We start from the raw sequence: 18,390 nt of genomic DNA on the forward strand, positions 1-18,390 counted from the left end.
TAAGATATACACAAACTCAACAAGGTACTAACAATATATAATTTAGTCAATGATTTTGTAAACTGTTCTCAACAGAATAACCAATGGAATATATCACAGTCCACTAACATAGAAGTTTAAAGGAAAATAATAACCATACATTTTATGTCATTGAAAAAATTAGTAATCATAAGTAATGGAGAATATAATTCCATTCAACAAAATATGCCTCAAAAGAAGTTCCACTTCTGTTAATGGCAGGAAAGTCCTATAATGAATTATGTTCCTGCAGATATTAATTATGAAATCTGACCAAATATACATACATAATTTTACATTTAATTATATCAAAATATGTATACATTTATATAAATATGAAAATAGATATTTATTTATATCATAATTTAGAGAATGATCAAAGCAGTCAGAGACTGGCAGGAGCTATTCTACCCCTGAAAGAAGGGATCTTAAAAAAATGACAATAGAAAGGACACAGACAATATTTTAGTGGTTACCAGACGGTAAGGGAGAGGGGTGTGGTAGATGAGGGTAAACAGGATCAAATATATGGTGATGGAAGAAGTGACTCTGGGTGGTGAGCACACAATGTGATGTATAGATGATGTATTACAGAATTGTACACTTGAAATCTATGTAACTTTACTAACCATTGTCACCCCAATAAACTTTAATTTAAAAAAAAAAGGAAAGAAAGAATGGCAATGTTTACATGTACTTTCCCTGAGAGTCTTTCCTAAAATGACCTGCAGTGAGCCCTGCCTCCTGGTATTCATGCTTGAATATGTGCTAAACCTACTGACAACTCCTTTTACCAAACTGATGATGGTAAAAGTTAAACGTCAATTCTGAGAATAGTTCACAGAGAGACTGGCTTCCATCTTGCCCACTCTCACCTGCAGCAATCACTGAACTGGAGGAAGCAGGCTGCCATATTGTGAGTGGCCTTGAGGAGAGGACAGGCGATAAGGCACTGACATCCCCAGTCATACACACAGAGAACTTCAGGTTGCCCACATCACTGTGTGTGAGCTTGGAAATTATCATCTGCATCCTGCCAGCAGCCATAGGAACGAGCTTGGGAGCAGACTGTACCTCGGCTGAGCCTCGAGATGATGGCAGCCTTGCTCTTTCCCTTGATGGCAGCTTTGGGAGAGACCATGAGCCAAAGGACCCAGCTAAAAGGTACCTGAATTTCCACTCCTCAGAAACTGTGAGATAATCAATCATTGTTGTTTTAAGCCACTAAGTTTTAGAGGAATGTGTTATGCAGCAATAGATAACTAATATACATATATAATGATAAATATAATTCTTTTCAAAAAAGATTCCTGGAAATTGCAGAAAAGTTTTTATTAACTGTCTCACAGATAATTATAAACTCTGATTAAAATATGCTTTTAATAAAAACAAAATCAAATGTTGGAGCATGATCAAAGTCGGCGGAGACTGGCAGATATTTGATGATTGAAAGAATGAAACCCGTGAAATAAGGGTGAGATACATGTTTCCACCCTCTGAGAGCTCTGCAGACCACATGGAAGAGCCTGGCTAGCACTTGGTGAGAAGCGTTGACCTTATTAATATTAAGTGATAGAGGTTGGGGATTAAGGCCGTCAGGATGGTTGTAAATCGAGGAAGGAAACGGCAGATAGGAGGGAGTCACAGAGCAGTGTGTTGCCAGCTACATATATAAACTCTCCTCCACTTCTCGGCTGATCCATGAACAGCCTGTATATGGGACAGAAGACTAAAAAGTGACATAGGTTTCAGTTGCTGTACGTAGCCAGGAACAGAGTTAGTTTAGTGTTTGATTCCTACTAACAGAGGGGATTGGTGGAAAACTTGCACTTTACATTGAAACCACATCAGGTTCATCCTTTCTAAGTAAATATTGTATACCAGGAATATGAATTCACCCCAAGATTAGGGGGAAATATGATACATCTGCAGTAACCAAATTTTAAACCAACACTCTTCTAGTTCAGGTAATTTTTCCAATGTAATCAAGTACCTGATAGAAAAAAAGAAAAGATCACTCTTCAGGGAATTTGGGAGAGATAATAGACATCAAATTCTCCACAAGGTATCACCGAAAATTCTTAGTATGCAACAACAACAAAATACGAAATTACTACTAAGTTAATAACTGAATAATTACTAAAAATGTAGTCACAGAAAGATATGACCCAAATCATGACTAATATTAGTCAGGAAAAATCGACCCAAACATGATTCAGCATTTGGAAATAGCAGAAAAGAACTTTTAAAGAGGCATTTAGAAATATGTTCAATGACATAAAATTAAATGAATGAACAGGTGAAGAAAATGAGACTCTAAAAAAAAAAAAGAAAAGGAATTCCCAGATTACAGTAGTAAATATGTGAAATTAGAAATAAACTAGTATTATTTAACAGCAGATTAGATATGGAAGAAAACAAGGTTAGTGATATTGAAGACAGATGAACAAAAAGTATTTATTCTGAAAAAGTAGAAGGAAAAAAATGACTGAAAATTTACAATAGCCTCAAGTACTTGTGGGAAAATATTAAGTACTCTGACATATATGAAACTGGAATAACAAAATATAAGGAGAGCTACAAGGAACAGAATAAATGTTTAAAATAGTAATGACCAAAATATGCTAACTAGTGTAAAAAATTAACTGACTTAAAAAATTTATTAAACCTCAAGAAGGTCAGTACAAAGAAAACTGTACATACATACATCAAATTGATTAAAAATAAAAATAAACTTAAAAATGGCCAGAGGAAAAGAAGACATAAGCTATCAACCTAGAATTCAATATTCTGGAGAAAAAAATACAAACATTTTTCAGATAAAATTTTCAAATCTCATAAAGTTATAGTAATTAAGGCACTTTAGTAGAGGCATAAGATTAAATATATGAATAAAATAATGATAAGTTCAGAAACATAGACCAACACATATATGGTAAATTGATTTTCCACAACATTGTCAAGGTAAGTTCTTGAGGAAACAATAGTCTTTTCAACAAATATTTCTGGAATATTTGGGTATCCATATATAAAAAGTGAATGAACAAGTCTTAGCACAAAAAAGTTAAAATGAAATTAATTAGAAACCTAAAAGTATTAAACCTATAAATTTCCAGAGAAAAAGATTTTCAATTTTATTGTAGGCAAAAATGTATTAGCAGTGTGTGTGTGTGTGTGTGTGTGTGTGTGTGTGTGTGTGTATCACAAGTAAGTTCGTGAACTTGTTGCAACAATGTTGCTAACCTTTTTTGATATCAGAGGGGTTATTCATTATGAATTTGTACCAACTGGACAAATAGTGAATCAAGTTTACTATTTGGAAGTGCTGAAAAGGCTGCGTGAAAAAGTTAGACGACCTGAACTTTTCGCCAACAATTCATGGTTCTTGTATCATAACAATGCACCAGCTCACATGGCACTGTCTGTGAGGGAGTTTTTAGCCAGTGAACAAATAACTATATTGGAACACCCTCCCTATTCACCTGATCTGGCCCCCAGTTACTTCTTTCTTTACCCGAAGATAAGGGGAATATTGAAAGTAAGACATTTTGATGACATTACAGACATCAAGGTTAATACAATGACAGCTCTGATGGCCATTCCAGAAAATGAATTCCAAAATTGCTTTGAATGGTGGACTAGGTGCTGGCATTGGTGCATACCTTCCCAAGAGAAGTACTTTGAAGGTGACTGTGATATTCAGCAGTGAAGTTTGTAGCAATTTTTCTAGGATGAGTTCGCGAATTTAATTGTCATGCCTCCTAGCAGTATTTGCTTATCTGAAATGTGGTCATTATCATTTTCCACAATAGATTAATTTAAGTACTTATTAAATATTTTTAGTTGTATATATTCTGTTGCCTCTTAAATTGTGAAAATGGACTCATTATTCTACCAAATGCATTTTTGCCACAATTAGAATGAAAACATTTACCATCATTGTTATGGGATTTTCTTTTTCAGTTTAGGAAACAAACAATACAAACAGTTGTTTATTTAGGAAATATGAAGTTTCTTTATTAGTGAAAATCTACATGACACTGATTAGAAGAATAGAAATATAAAATTTAATAGAAAATCTGTCTAATAAAATTTCTTTCTCTAAAAAAGTTCGCAATGTTTACAAGGAAATAAGAAGTTGATAAGGAATCTATATGGAAATCATTTTTCTAAATTGAGAATACATGAAAAAATATATATTCAGAGACTAAAAGAGAAAAACATGCTATTTTAATTTTTATCAACATTTTAAAGTTTCAAATTTTGCATATGCTAATTTTAAAAGAACTTATTAGAATACATATCATCTAGTTCTGAAAAACATCATGTTTGGATACCTTAAATAACACAGTGTTTCAGAAACAGTGATCAATAAGCTCAAGCTGACAGCAAAGAATGAAAAGATATATTTGAGCTATAAAAAGAAGGGGTAGGAAAACAAAGTTCCTAAGACAGAAAATCAAAATACAGCACACTTTGAAGACTCAGAAAGTTAAAGTGGCAATTGGTTATGTCTGAAAAAGAAATGCACTAATGAAGACCAATGGATTGAAGATGGAGATAGGGTTGCTTGTTCCAAAGATAAATGGGCATGGCGGTGAGGTAAGAAGAGACAGTGTCCATAGAATGAATGATAACGCCTGAGGAGGCAGCATGTTTACTACTGAAGTAGTTCATAGCACTATAGATAAAAACCAAAAGTGTATTAAATCATTTAATAGCTTGCTGTGAATCATGGAAGACCCATTACGACGGTATGGTTGTTATATAAAACCACATGTTCCAGAAAAGATATCCACAGTCATCTGCAACCTTCCTCAGAGATTTATCATTTTAGAATTCTCTCATGTGAACTAGATCATATATTAAATGTCTTTCAGAAGAGTGACAAATCTTGTGTTCTTCAGAATGATGCAATAAAATTTAGCCACTGACAGACATACTGATTAATCACAGGATGTGTTAAATCTAAAAATCAAATTTGTGACATGTCATCAAAATTTAGATGACAAATACTTTTCCCAAAAAAAAGAAATGGCTTTGAAGAATTAAAGGTAATTTCTGAATCACAGGAAAGTTTTTGAAACCGATATTTTATATTGTTAAAGTCTAAAATAAGATATATATAACAGGAATATCTCTAAATTTTTGAAGTTGGCATTCATATATGAGTATGTTGAATAGTAATAAGTAGCAACTGAATTTATGCAAAGGAAATAGAAACTAGTCACAAATTGATTATGCTTAGCACTGCAAGAAACGGTAATTTAGCAGAAATAACACCATATCATAGATTTAGGGTTTCAAAATTAGATTTTGGGGTTTCAAATAAAAAACACAAATTCATATACTTTATCTATTTGAGACCAAGAATAGCAAATTAAATTTTGATAAACATAGGCGCTATTTACATATTAGAAACTAGTGTAATTAGTGTAACTTTTAAAAATGGGAAAAAGTTTTGTGCTGATACACATACAAAGTAGTAATCATAGGATTAAACAAAATAGTGATTGGATCACTTGTCACTTTATTTTATAGATTAATTAGTAAATCAATAAATTTTAATTAAGCAGAAATAAATTTATGGTAGTATACTAGATAATAAAAAAGATACAAAGGAAGAAATATACACATTTCATATAATCAAAATGGCAATTATTGGAACATCCTCATGACTTATTTGTAATTTTTAAATTTTATAACACAAATAAGAATTTGAAGTATATTGTAATTAAATAGATGAAATTTTCTTTTAAACAAAACAAAATAGCCAGTATGTATTTATATAATTGCATTTTTTCTTTTAATCACCAGAATGAGAACTTAAACAATATTAAATGTTCTCTAAAAATTTTCACTAAACATGCCTGTTCTGCTGTTTAATTTTTTTTTCCAAATGCAGACCTAACCATAAATTTATTATACTTTAAAACATTTTAAACAAAGTTATTAAACCAAAGGAAATAAATGGGATCCTGATAAATATGTTTCTGAAAACACTTTTTAAAGTCTGCATGGACTATTTGTAAAGAAAAGCATGTATAATTTTGATTTTTTTTCTATATGTGAAAAATTTAATGCACATAAACATACTCATATACTTTCTTTTTATTTATTTTTATTTTATCTTATGGGTTTTAAAGAAACCCATCAACTGAACATTTGGCATTCCAACTCAGCTATTTTTAGATATTTAGATCAAATTAATTTAAAATATTTTAGAGCAATGTATATACTTATAATTTACTCTTCCCTGAAGTTTGATGTCAATCTCAAAAAGAAGTATAATAAGACAGATAGGATTTCTGGCAAATTTTAATTTATCACATTAGATCCATATGTTTTAAATAAAACATCACTAACATAGCTATGTTTCTTGTTAAACTCTCCCTGATATGATTTTTTTCCTTCTCTCTCCATCTCATCTGAATTAATCATTGTCATGGTTTTAGACGTACATTGTTCAATATTGTTGTTCTCTAGATGTATATTTATGAGCTATAAATAATTTAAAAGTCTAGAAACAATTTTTGATGCCATCTTCTCATTTTTTTAGGAAATTAAAATCAATAAAAAATTGTAAAATATTTCGTCTCACAGTTTCTAAAGTTCAGAATAATTTTCCAGATGCATATGGATGTCAAGAAATTTTTATCTATTATTTTCATGCCTAAGGACTTGATTCCTAAATATATTTTTGAGGTAAAGATAAATTATTTTTCTAAACATGCAAAACAGCATTTATTTTAGTGGTGGTATTCTATCATAACATTAGAAAGCAGAATGTTGTTCTTGCTATAATTTTAATCATTTAATTTAAAAATGAATAGGCTATATTTTAATCTAATCATTTGTGTTATTTTCTTTTCCCCCTTAGAATCTAAGTTTCCTCCTTCACTTTTGTACACATCGTATTTCCCTGCATAGAACAGTTATGCCTTTAAGCAAAATCCTCTAGAGGTGCACAATGAAAGAAAAGAGGGTTTTGCAACATCCTAAGGTAAAGTTAACGGGAATAAAATCACAGTAACATTTACCCTTCTGCCTGAAACAACAACAGCAACAAAAGTTTACTCAAAAAGAAATAGATAACTTGAAGATTTGTATATCTATTAATAAAGTTGAATAGATTGTTAAAAATCTTCCCATAAAGAAAACTCCAGGCACATATGATTTTAATGATAAATTCCACAAATATTATTTAGGAAAGTAATAACACTAGTCCTATGTAAACTCTTCCAGATAATTGAAGAGGAGGGAATATTTTCTAGTATCCATTCAAAGATACTAGAATTACTGTATACATTGTAAGAAAACTATAAATTCCTTCATAAACACAGAGGCAAAATCAAATCCAAAAGCATATATAATACCTCATGACACTCTGGGCTTTATCCCATGAATGGAAGTTTGGTTTAATATTGGAAAGTTAATAAATCTAATTCACAATATAATAATTTAAAAAAGAAAAAATCATATGATACTCTCAAATGCACATAGAAAAAAATTCATGTTTGTTTTAAAAGACCTAAAACAAACAAACAAACAAACAACAAAACCAATAAATTTCTGCAAACAAGAAACACAAGGATACTTCCTGAACCTGATAAAGGGCCTTTAAGAAAAATTTAAGATAAAGAAGTTGTGGTATATATACACAATGGAATACTATTCAGCGGTAAGAAAAGATGATATAGGAACGTTTGTGACAACATGGATGGATCTTGAGAGTGTAATGCTGAGTGAAATAAGTCAAAAAGCAGAGAACCATGTGATTTCAATGATATGTGGTATATAAACCAAAAACAACAAAAGAACAACACAAACAAATGAGAAACAGAAACTCATAGACACAGACAATAGTTTAGTGGTTACCAGAGGGTAAGGGGGGTTGGGGGTGGGAGATGAGGGTAAGGGGGATCAAATATATGGTGAAGGAAGGAGAACTGACTCTGGGTGGTGAACACACAATGGGATTTGTAGATGATGTAATACAGAATTGTACACCTGAAATCTATGTAATTTTGCTAACAATTGTCACCCCAATAAATTAAAAAAAATAAGAAAATTTATATTTTATTTTTTATTTATTAAATAAATTTATATTTATATTTTATTTAAGAAAAATATAAAGCTAACTTCATACTTAATAGTGAAAATTGAACGTTTCCCCCAGAAAGAGCAAGACAAGGAAACCCACTGTCACAATTTATATCCAACATTGTTCTGGAGCTCTAGACAGTTCAAATGATAAGAAACAAAATACCAAAATTGAAAAAGAACAAGTAAAATTGTCTTTATTCATAAAGAACATGATCATTTATGTTGAAAATCTGATGGAATCTACCAAAAAAATGTGAGTTTATCCAGGTTGCAGTATAAGATTCATGTAAAAAATTATATTCCTATAGGTACAGACAAAAGGAGCCCCAGGAGAAGCCTGCTCACTATAGCTTAAGGCCAGGAAAAGGGAGACTTGGAAGGTAACCTTTTTAACATACCCTACTCTAGCCAAAGATCAAAGGAAAACTGAGAATTGAGCATGAATCTGAAATTCCACTACCAGCCAGCAGTTACCAGGTGGTGTGAGTGTGCTGTTGGTTCGAAACCCTGCAACCTTGAATTCCCAAGATGAAATTTAAAACCGGTCCCAAAAAATGGAGAGCAAGGGAGATGCAAGAAAAAGGTAGGCCACTCCACATTTGGAGCTGTCAGGTTTAAATAACAAGGGAACTTAGAGGCTTGTCTTCAGCGTCTGCAGGACGGGTAAATCTCCACACCACCTGCCAAAGTCTTAAGAGTTTATATAAAGGCATTAAGTGGGTTCAGTTATGGATCTCTCCAAATGGTTTCAATAAAACATTACTCTCAAAGCTGGGTCTTTGAAGTGATTCCTAGTAAAGTGGGTGGAGCACACATTCCAAAGATGGTGGTGTGGGATGTAAGGAACCTCTGATTGCCTAGGACTAGCTCATAGGTCAGCTGGTGGTCACGTCCTCTCCATGACCTCTTCCAACAAGCTCTTCCTGTGAATCTATAATCATTTTAAAATTTTAAAAAATTAAAATATAAATCCACAGTGATTGCCTAGGGCCCAGGATAAGAGAGGGAACAAGTTGCAAAAACAAGTGAGAAACTTTTTTTATAGATATAAAATAATAGAATGTTGTTTCTCTTGATCATGATAAGGATTACACAGATGGATACATTTGTCAAAGCTCATCATTAGATATATTTAAAATGGATGATTTTATATTCCAATAAAATTGATTTATAATAAATTCACTTAAATGTGGAACGTTTCATGGTAAATGAAAAATATTGAATTTTTTTCTTTAAAATATCATAATTTTTGTATTAAATAGGGAGTTGTATTTGTATTTGATTAATTATAAGACAGTCTTAGTAAAAATTAATCAGGTATTGATTTTGTATAATATTTTGATGAAATTATATAATGCTATGATATAGTATACTTAATCTCATATTTGATTTGAAGATTAAAACAACTTTCCAAAATATAAAGTGCTTCATCAATTTTCCTATGAAGCTCTCAGAATAATTGGAAATTAATTCTCTTTAGCATGTTCTTTCATCACCCTTACAGATTTTTCTCTTTTGCAGGTGTTAACTATCTAACAGGTCATATCTTGGCAATTTAAAACTATGATACCTTCACATACTCTTTGTCCTGACCCCCAACTTTGAAATAATGCTTTAAAATAGATTTCCATTATATTGTAGGTGGATTAATAGGTGGACAATGACGTTGACATGGTTAGCAAGAAAAAAAAGCGAGTTTTAAGCAGAATTTTTATACTGGTCAGTTCATTAGTGGATATTTTCACATTTATTGACTTTTTCTTTCCTAGGCAACATCATAGCTACAGGGACATGAATTTTTGGAAAGCAAGTATTTTATATATGAAAGCTCTGTGTGGAGACACCATTCTTTAGTAGGAGTTGGAGCACAGGTTCCATCACTAATGATACTGCAAGACCTCAAATAAATACAACAAGCCTGGGTCTTGCCGTTTGTTTCTCACAGGCACACAGGTATATTTGAAGTTTCTTTCCAGTGTTAAAAATTAACAACAACAACAATAACAAACTACATGATAAGGAGGTATTGTGAATATGAACTCTTCCCCATTTAAATTACATGATATTTCCCTAGAGCTTTTTCTCATCTCTATTATTCAACAAGAAAGTATACCTTGGACTACCTGCACTGGCCTCCTTAATACTATAGCCTTTCCTCAGTACTTACAAAATATTTAAATTGTGAACCAACTGCTAAACTAATTTTTATAGGAATTGACACATAGGTCTGCACTAATGTAGTGCTAAATGTACTAATCTCTACACATTATCAATATTGACTGTAAACCTGAAATAAGGAAACCACTGTGGTGATACTAGCCAGTGCCTCATCTAGTGCATATTTTAAAGCTCATTTCATAGATACAAATCTATATTTAAAAAAAAAAAACACAAAAAAAAACCCCCACACAATTTAGAGTTCCATTTGAATTGTGAAGAATATGAATATAAGTAAATAAACAAACAAAGCAAACTCATAAATAAATGGTATTCAGTTGGGGCATCTGTTTGATAGATAATAAAATGCAACTTGGCAAAAATTTAGTCATCACATTATTACATATAGATCCTGGATACAAACTCAAATACTGATGAGAAAGGAAGTTTGTTAGAACTTTATTCCATATAAAAAGCTTAGATTTGGGAAGCTTTTACCAGCTATATAACTTAAAATTAGAAAAAAATACACCTGAGAACTGAGAAAAATTAATGAAGTTGATAGGCTTGAGTTCAGTTTCTACTTTATATATTTTCAGAATACTTTTCTCATGTTACAAGTCGGAAAAAAAAAAAAAAAAAAGTATGTAGAGATCAGGTTGTTAAGAAACATGTTTGTTACAGGACCTGATAAAAATTTTTCTTTCACAGGGGCCAAACCAGATCTGGCATGACTTTCATAAAGGACTCTCCCTGGGCAAGTAGGTACCTAGCACTGCATGCTGAATGCTTGCACTGGTGCCAAACCTAAAATTGAATTAACCTGGTGAACACCACCAATTGCACCACTCTGGTGACTCCCTGAGACCATGATTCACCCAACTGTCATACTTCCCCAGGCTCTTTCAGTGGCTGAAGCTTATGGGCAGCCAGCAAGCAGCAGTAAGCCTATGGGTGCCCTGTGCCTTTTGCTCAGTAGCCCCATGCCTGGTACTGGTGGCAGACAGCCTTGGTTTGCAGCATGGCACCTCCCACGCACCTCTAGTCCAGCAAAGAGAGCTATAATACTAATCTTAGATTTAACACCAGATTCTTAGGTCAGTAACTTAATTCCTTTTCTCAATTTCCAAAAAACTTCCTTTCACAGACTAGTTTATAAAAAATTAATTGATTATGTTGTCTCCCAAAATATTTTCCTCTTTCAAGTTCCTTTTCATCAGTATTACCACCACCATTCACACCAGTCTCAATTTCAAATATCTACATTATATTTGATTGCTCTTTCTTCATATTCAATAAGGTACCAAATCATGTTTAAAAGTCAGTTCAAAAACATCGTACATTTACCTCATTTTTTCCTTATCCCTGCCATCATTTTAATTGGAGCTCAGTATTTCAAATATAGGGTGTCTGTGCTATATGCTGATTCTTCCCACTGGTACACTGTATCATAGGCCTTTTGCTGAGTTGCCTCATGTCTGGTATTGGTGGCAGCTGGCCTTGGTTTGCAACATGGCACCTCCCACATACCCCTAGTCCAGCAAAGGGAGCTACCAACCTTGGATCACTTTGTAGCTCCTACCAGGTAGCCCCGGGCCAGTCTCAGGCAGTGGAAGACCTTGGCCTGCACCAGAGCCCTTCAAAAGGGGCCCCAGCACCAATATACCTGTGGCTGGCTTCAGACAACACAACAGAGCACCACCCAATTAGCCCCATAATTGTCACACCCAAAGGGTATGCTGGGGTGAATTGTACTCCATGAGGCATCCCCCAAACAGCAGCTCATAAGCTGTTGTCATGGCCAATACTTACAGCCAGTCAGCCTGAGGGTCAAACCCACTCATTCATGAGCAAACAGTAATCAAGGATAAACTACAACAGGAGGACACACACAACCCACACAAGAGACACACCTGGAGCACCTGCCTCAGGTGATCAGACAGACTGCACTGCTGCAGCCCCCATGGGACATCTAATACATAAGGCCACCTTGGCAACAAAGAGAGACATTGCAGATCTAACCTGATACATAGAAACAAACACAGAAAATCAGCTAAAATTAGGAGACAAATAAACATGTCTCAAATGAAAGAATAAGAGAAAACTCCAGAAAAAGAACTAAATGAAAGGGAGCGAAGCAATCTACCAGATACAACATTGATTATAAGGATGTTCAAGAAACCTCAACAATATGATAGTAAGCATAAAAGGACATAGAAACCTTTTTTTTTTTTTAAGTCAGAAATGAAGAATACAATAATTGAAATGAAGAAGGAATCAACAACTGAAATAAAGGAATCAACAGCAGATCAGATGAAGCAGAGGATTGAATCAGTGATTTGGAAGACAAATTAGCAGAAAACAACCAATCAGAACAGCACAAAGAATAAAACAGAAATGAAACAGTTAAAGGACCTCTGGAAAACATCAAGGGTAACACCATTTACATCTTAGGGTAACGAGGAGGAGAAAAGAGATAGCAAGGGATTGAGAACTCATTTGAAGAAATGACAACTTAAAACTTCCCTAAACTGGAGAAGGAAATAGACATAGAAGTCCAAGAAGTGCAGAGAGTCCCAGACGAAATGAACCCAAAGCCCACACAAAGATATATCATAATTAAAGACAAGGAGAGAATCTTAAAAGCAGCAAGGGAAAGGCAGTTGGTTACCTACAAGGGAGCTCTGTTGAGACATCAGAATGTCAGCTGATTTCTCAACAGAAATGTTTCAGGCAAGGAGAGACTGGCATGGAACATTCAAGTGATGATAAGCAAGGACCTACACCTAAGACAACTCTACCCAGCAAGGCTATCATTTAAAAGAGACATAAAGAGCTCCCCAGACAAGAAAAAGCTGAAGGAACTCATGACCACCAAATCAGTATTACAAAAAACGTTAAAGGAACTTCTTTAAGAAGAAGGGGTGGGGGGAGAACTTAAATATGAATAACAAAATGGCAATAACAATGTACCCATCAATAATCACTTTAATGTAAAAGGATTAAATACTCTTAACAAAATACATAGGGTAGCTCAATGGATAAGAAAACAAGACCCATGCGTATGCTGTCTATAGGAGACCCACTTCAGTTTGAAAGACATACACAGACCAAAAGTAAATGGAAAAAGGTATTTTAAGCAAATGGAAATGAAAAAAAAGCTGAAGTAGTAATACTTATATCAGACAAAATAAACTTTAAAACAAAGGTTATAATTAGACAAAGAAGTACATTTCACAATAATAAAGGAATCAATCTAACAAGAGTATATAACCCTTGTAAACATTTATGCATCCAACATAACAGCACAGAAATATATAAAACAAATATTTACAGACATAAAGGGAGAGATTGACAGTAATACAGTAGTAGGGGATTTTTACACCCCATTCACATCAATGGGTAGATCTTCCAGACATAAAATCAACAAGAAATGAGTGACCTTAAATGACATAATACCAGGTGGACTTAATAACTTTTAAGAACATTTCACCCCAAAGCAGCATAATATACATTCTTTTCAAGTGCATATGGAACATTTTCCAGGATAGGTAACATATTAGGCCACTAAACAAGTCTCAATAAATTTAAGAAGATTGAAACCATACCAAGCATCTTCTCTAACCACTAAGGCATGAAACTAGAAATAAATTATGAAAAAAAAACCCTGAAAAACACACAGACACATGGAGGCTAAATAACATGCTACTAAACAATGAATGGGTTAACAATTAGATTATGGAAGAAATGAAAAGATACCTTGAGACAAATGAAAATGAAAACACAACAACCCAAAACCCATGGGACACTGTGAAAGCAGTTCTAACAGGGAATTTTATAAGAATGCAGTCCTACTTCAAGAAACAAGAACAATCTCAAATAAAGAATCTAACTTTACACTAACAGAGAATTAGAAAAAAAAACAGCAAACAAAGTCCAAAGTGAATAGAAGGAAGGAAATAATAAGGATCAGAGCAGAAAAAAAATGAAATAGAGGCTAAAAAAGCAATACAAAATATCAATGAAAACAATAAGTTCTTTGAAAAGATAAACAAAATCGATAAATCTTTAACAAGATTTATCAAGAAAAAAAGAGAGAGGACCCAAATAAATAAAATCAGAAATTAAAGAGGAGAAGTGAGTACTGACAGCACAGAAATACAAAGGATGATAAGAAAATACTTTGAACAATTATATGCAACAAATTCAACAATCTAGAAGGAAAGAAGAAATTTGTACAAACAGTCTTACAAGACTGAATCAGAAGACACAGGAAATCTGAACTGACAGATTACTACTAACAAAACCAAATCAGTAATCAAAAAATTCCCGACAAACAAAAGCCCTGGAGAAGATGGCTTCACAGGTGAATTTTACTAAACATTCAAAGAAGAATTAACACCTAACCTTCTCAAACTATGCAAAATATTCAAGCGGAGAGAAGGTTCCCAAGCTTATTTTATGGGACCACTATTAACCCTGATTCCAAAGCCAGACAAAGACGTTAGAAAAAAAGAAAATTATAGGTCAATATCCCTGATGAATAATTATGTAAAAATCTTCAACAAAATATTGGTAAACCAAATTCAGTAATACCTTAAAAAAACTGTACACTGTCATCAAGTGGGATTTACTCCTGGGATGCAAGATTGATTCAATATCAGCAAATCAATTAATGTGATACACCACACAAGTAAAATAAAAGATAAAAACCATATGGTCATATCAATATATGAAGAAAAAGCATTTAATAAAATCCACCATCCACTTATGATAACAACTCTCAGCAACTGGGAACAGAGGGTATATATTTCAACATAATAAAGACCATATATGACAAACCCACAGCTAACATCATACTCTTTGGGGAAAAGCAAAAAAGCATTCTCCTTAAGATCAGAAAGAGGACAAAGATACCTACTTTCACCACTTTTATTCAGTATAGTACTGGAAGTCCTAGCCACAGTAATCAGAAAAGAAAAAGAAATACATGGCATCCAAATTAAAAAGGAGAAAGTAAAACTGTCATTATTTCCAGATGACATGATACTATATAGACAGAACTCTAAAGATTCACCAAAAAAACAAACAAACAAACAAACAAACAAAAAAACTATTAGAACTGATAAATGAATTCAGTAAAGTAGCAAGATCCAACATTAATATTCAGAAATCAGTTCCATTTTTATACACCATTAAAAAACTATCAGAAAGAGAAATTTTAAAATAATCCCATTTACAATTGCATAAAAAAATACCTAGGAATAAATTTAAACAAGGAGGTGAAAGACCTGTACTCACAAAATTATAAGACACTAAAGAAAGAAATTGATGAAGATACAAATAAATGGAAGCAAATATCATGCTCATGGATAGGAAGAATTAGTGTTGTTAAAATGTCCATACTACCCAAAGCAATCTATCAATCTCTATCAAAATATCAATGGCATTTTTCACAGAAGTAGATCAAATAATTCCAAAATTTGATGAACCCACAAAACACCACCAATAACCACAGCAATCTTGAGAAAGAAGAACAAAGTTGGCGGTATTACACTTTCAGATATCAAACTATGCTACATGACCACAGTAACCAAAAACAGCATAATACTAGCAAAAAAACAGACACATAGATTTAATAGAACAGAACAGAGAGCTCAGAAACAAACCCACACTTATGTGGTCAGTTGTCTATGACAAAGGATGCAAAATATACAATGGGGTAAAGGCAGTCTGTTCAATAAATGGTGTTGGGAAAACTGGACAAATATATGCAAAAAAACGAAACTAAACCACCTTCTTACTCCATATACAAGAATACACTCAAAATGGATTACAGCCATAAATTAAGATCCAAAAATATAAAACTCCTAGAAGAAAACATAGGTAGTAAACTCTTACATTGCTTTTAGTAATATTTTTACTGATATATCTCCTTGGTCAAGGGAACCAAAAGAAAAAATAAACAAATGAAACTACATCAAATTAAAAAGTTTTTGTATAGTAAAGGAAACTATCAACAAAATAAAAGACAACATACTGAAAGGGAGAAGATATTTGCCAATGATACATCTGATAAGGGGTTAATATTCAAAATTTATAAAGAACTCATATAACCTAACACCAATAAAACAAACAATCCAATTAAAATATGGGCAGAGGACCTGAATAGAAATTTCTCCAAAGAGGACATAGAGATGGTCGATGGACATATGAAAAGATGCTCAGCATTACTAATCATCAGAGAGATGCAAACTAAAACCACAGTGAGATATCACCTCACACCTGTCAGAATAGCCATCATCAATAAATCGACAAACAACAAGTGTTGATAAAGATACAGAAAAAAAGGAACTCTTGTGTTGTTAGTGGAAAACATTGCAGACACTATGGAAAACAGTATGGAGTTTCTTCAAGAAATTCAAAATCTAAACTACCTTATGACCCAGCAATTTCACTTCTAGATATTTATCTGAAGAAATCCAAAACACTAACCCAAAAAGTTATATGAAACCCCTGTGTTCGCTTCAGTGTTTTTTTACCAAAGCCAAGCTATAGAAGCAACCTAAGTGCTCATCAATAGGTGACTGGATAAGGAAGTAGTCATACATATGCACAATGGAATATTACTTGTCCATGAAAAAGAATGAACTCTTACCATTTGCAACAACATGGATAGACCTAGAGGGTATTATTCTACGTGAAATAAGTCAGATAGATAAAGACAAACACCATGTGATTTTGCTTACATGTGGAATCTAAAGAACAAAATAAACGAAAAAACAAAATAGAAACAGACTCATAGATATAAATAACAAACTGATGGTGGACAGATGGGAGGGGCATTGGGGGACTGGGAGAAAAAGGTGAAGGGATTAAGAAGTATAAATTTGTAGTTACAAAATAGTCATGGGGATTTAAAGTACAGCATAAGGGATACAGTCAACAATATGGTAATAACTGTGTATAGTGCCTGGTCGGTACTAGACTTATGGGAGGGAATCACTTTGTAAGCTATATTTATGTCTAACCACTATACTGTACTCATGAAACTAACATAAAATAATATTGAATGTCAAGTATAACTGAAAATAAAAAACACTTAAAAATTTTTTCTCTCTCACTTGGGAAACGTTAAACATTTCCCATCCTGACCAATGTTCTACTTCCTATTGAAGAAAGTAGCTCAGGTGAAAAATAAAATACAATTTAATTTAATATATACTATAAGCATCTTAGTCCAGGAGGCAGTTATCTATTTCAGTGCAAATAAGAAGGGCTTCCAGGTTTACCAGCCAGAGGAAAAATAGAGAAAAGAGAATTGTGGTTATGTCGCCTTAGGACAAATTCCATTATATGCTAAGAATTGTTCTGTCAGCTTTTTAGGTAGACATTTAATTAGATTTGTCTTTAAAAACCTTAAGTGACAGCAAGACAGCTGCATACTTACCTTGAAAATGACATTCTGTGTTTTCCCTGTAAGCTGAACTGCTGCAGCTGTCTGATAATTTTCAGTCTTTTAAGGAAACGATTTATAAGAAACAGACAAGTGCTCAGCGTTGGGCCCATAGTGACTCTTCCTGGCTTTTGGAAAGGCTGAGCAAAAGAACAAAGGGAAATTCAAATTAATGCTGAAAGCTGGTCACGTGCTTGTGATTTCTGCTGTTTCGCTTGGGCTTCATGATGATATCATTATGTCTTTTTCTAAAGAAGAAAAAAAAAATAGTACAGACAATGGAATAGACTCAATCCTTCCTATGTGGTCATTTAAAACTGGCACACTATATTTCTGACATTTCATTCCTTTCCAGTAATGTTTTCTTCTCATTCAAGTTTATGAATTCCTCTGGAGACACGGGAATAGTCATTTATCTTTGGTTACTTTTGCACAGTCTGTTATTTTTGAGGAAATATATTGATGCTACTGGAATTGATGCTAATAGGAAATATATTGCTAGAGAGATAGACAGTGACAGAGAAATGAAATATTTCAAAAAATTACGTTGTTAAATGAAAAACTGATTACCTGGTAAGTCCTTTTGGAACTGAAAGTTCCAATGTGAAGCCTGGGAGTTTTATTCAAAACATGTAAATCACATGTATGTTATT

The sequence above is a fragment of the Rhinolophus sinicus genome, linkage group LG11 (assembly GCF_036562045.2).
Source record: "Rhinolophus sinicus isolate RSC01 linkage group LG11, ASM3656204v1, whole genome shotgun sequence".
Taxonomy (NCBI): domain Eukaryota; kingdom Metazoa; phylum Chordata; class Mammalia; order Chiroptera; family Rhinolophidae; genus Rhinolophus; species Rhinolophus sinicus.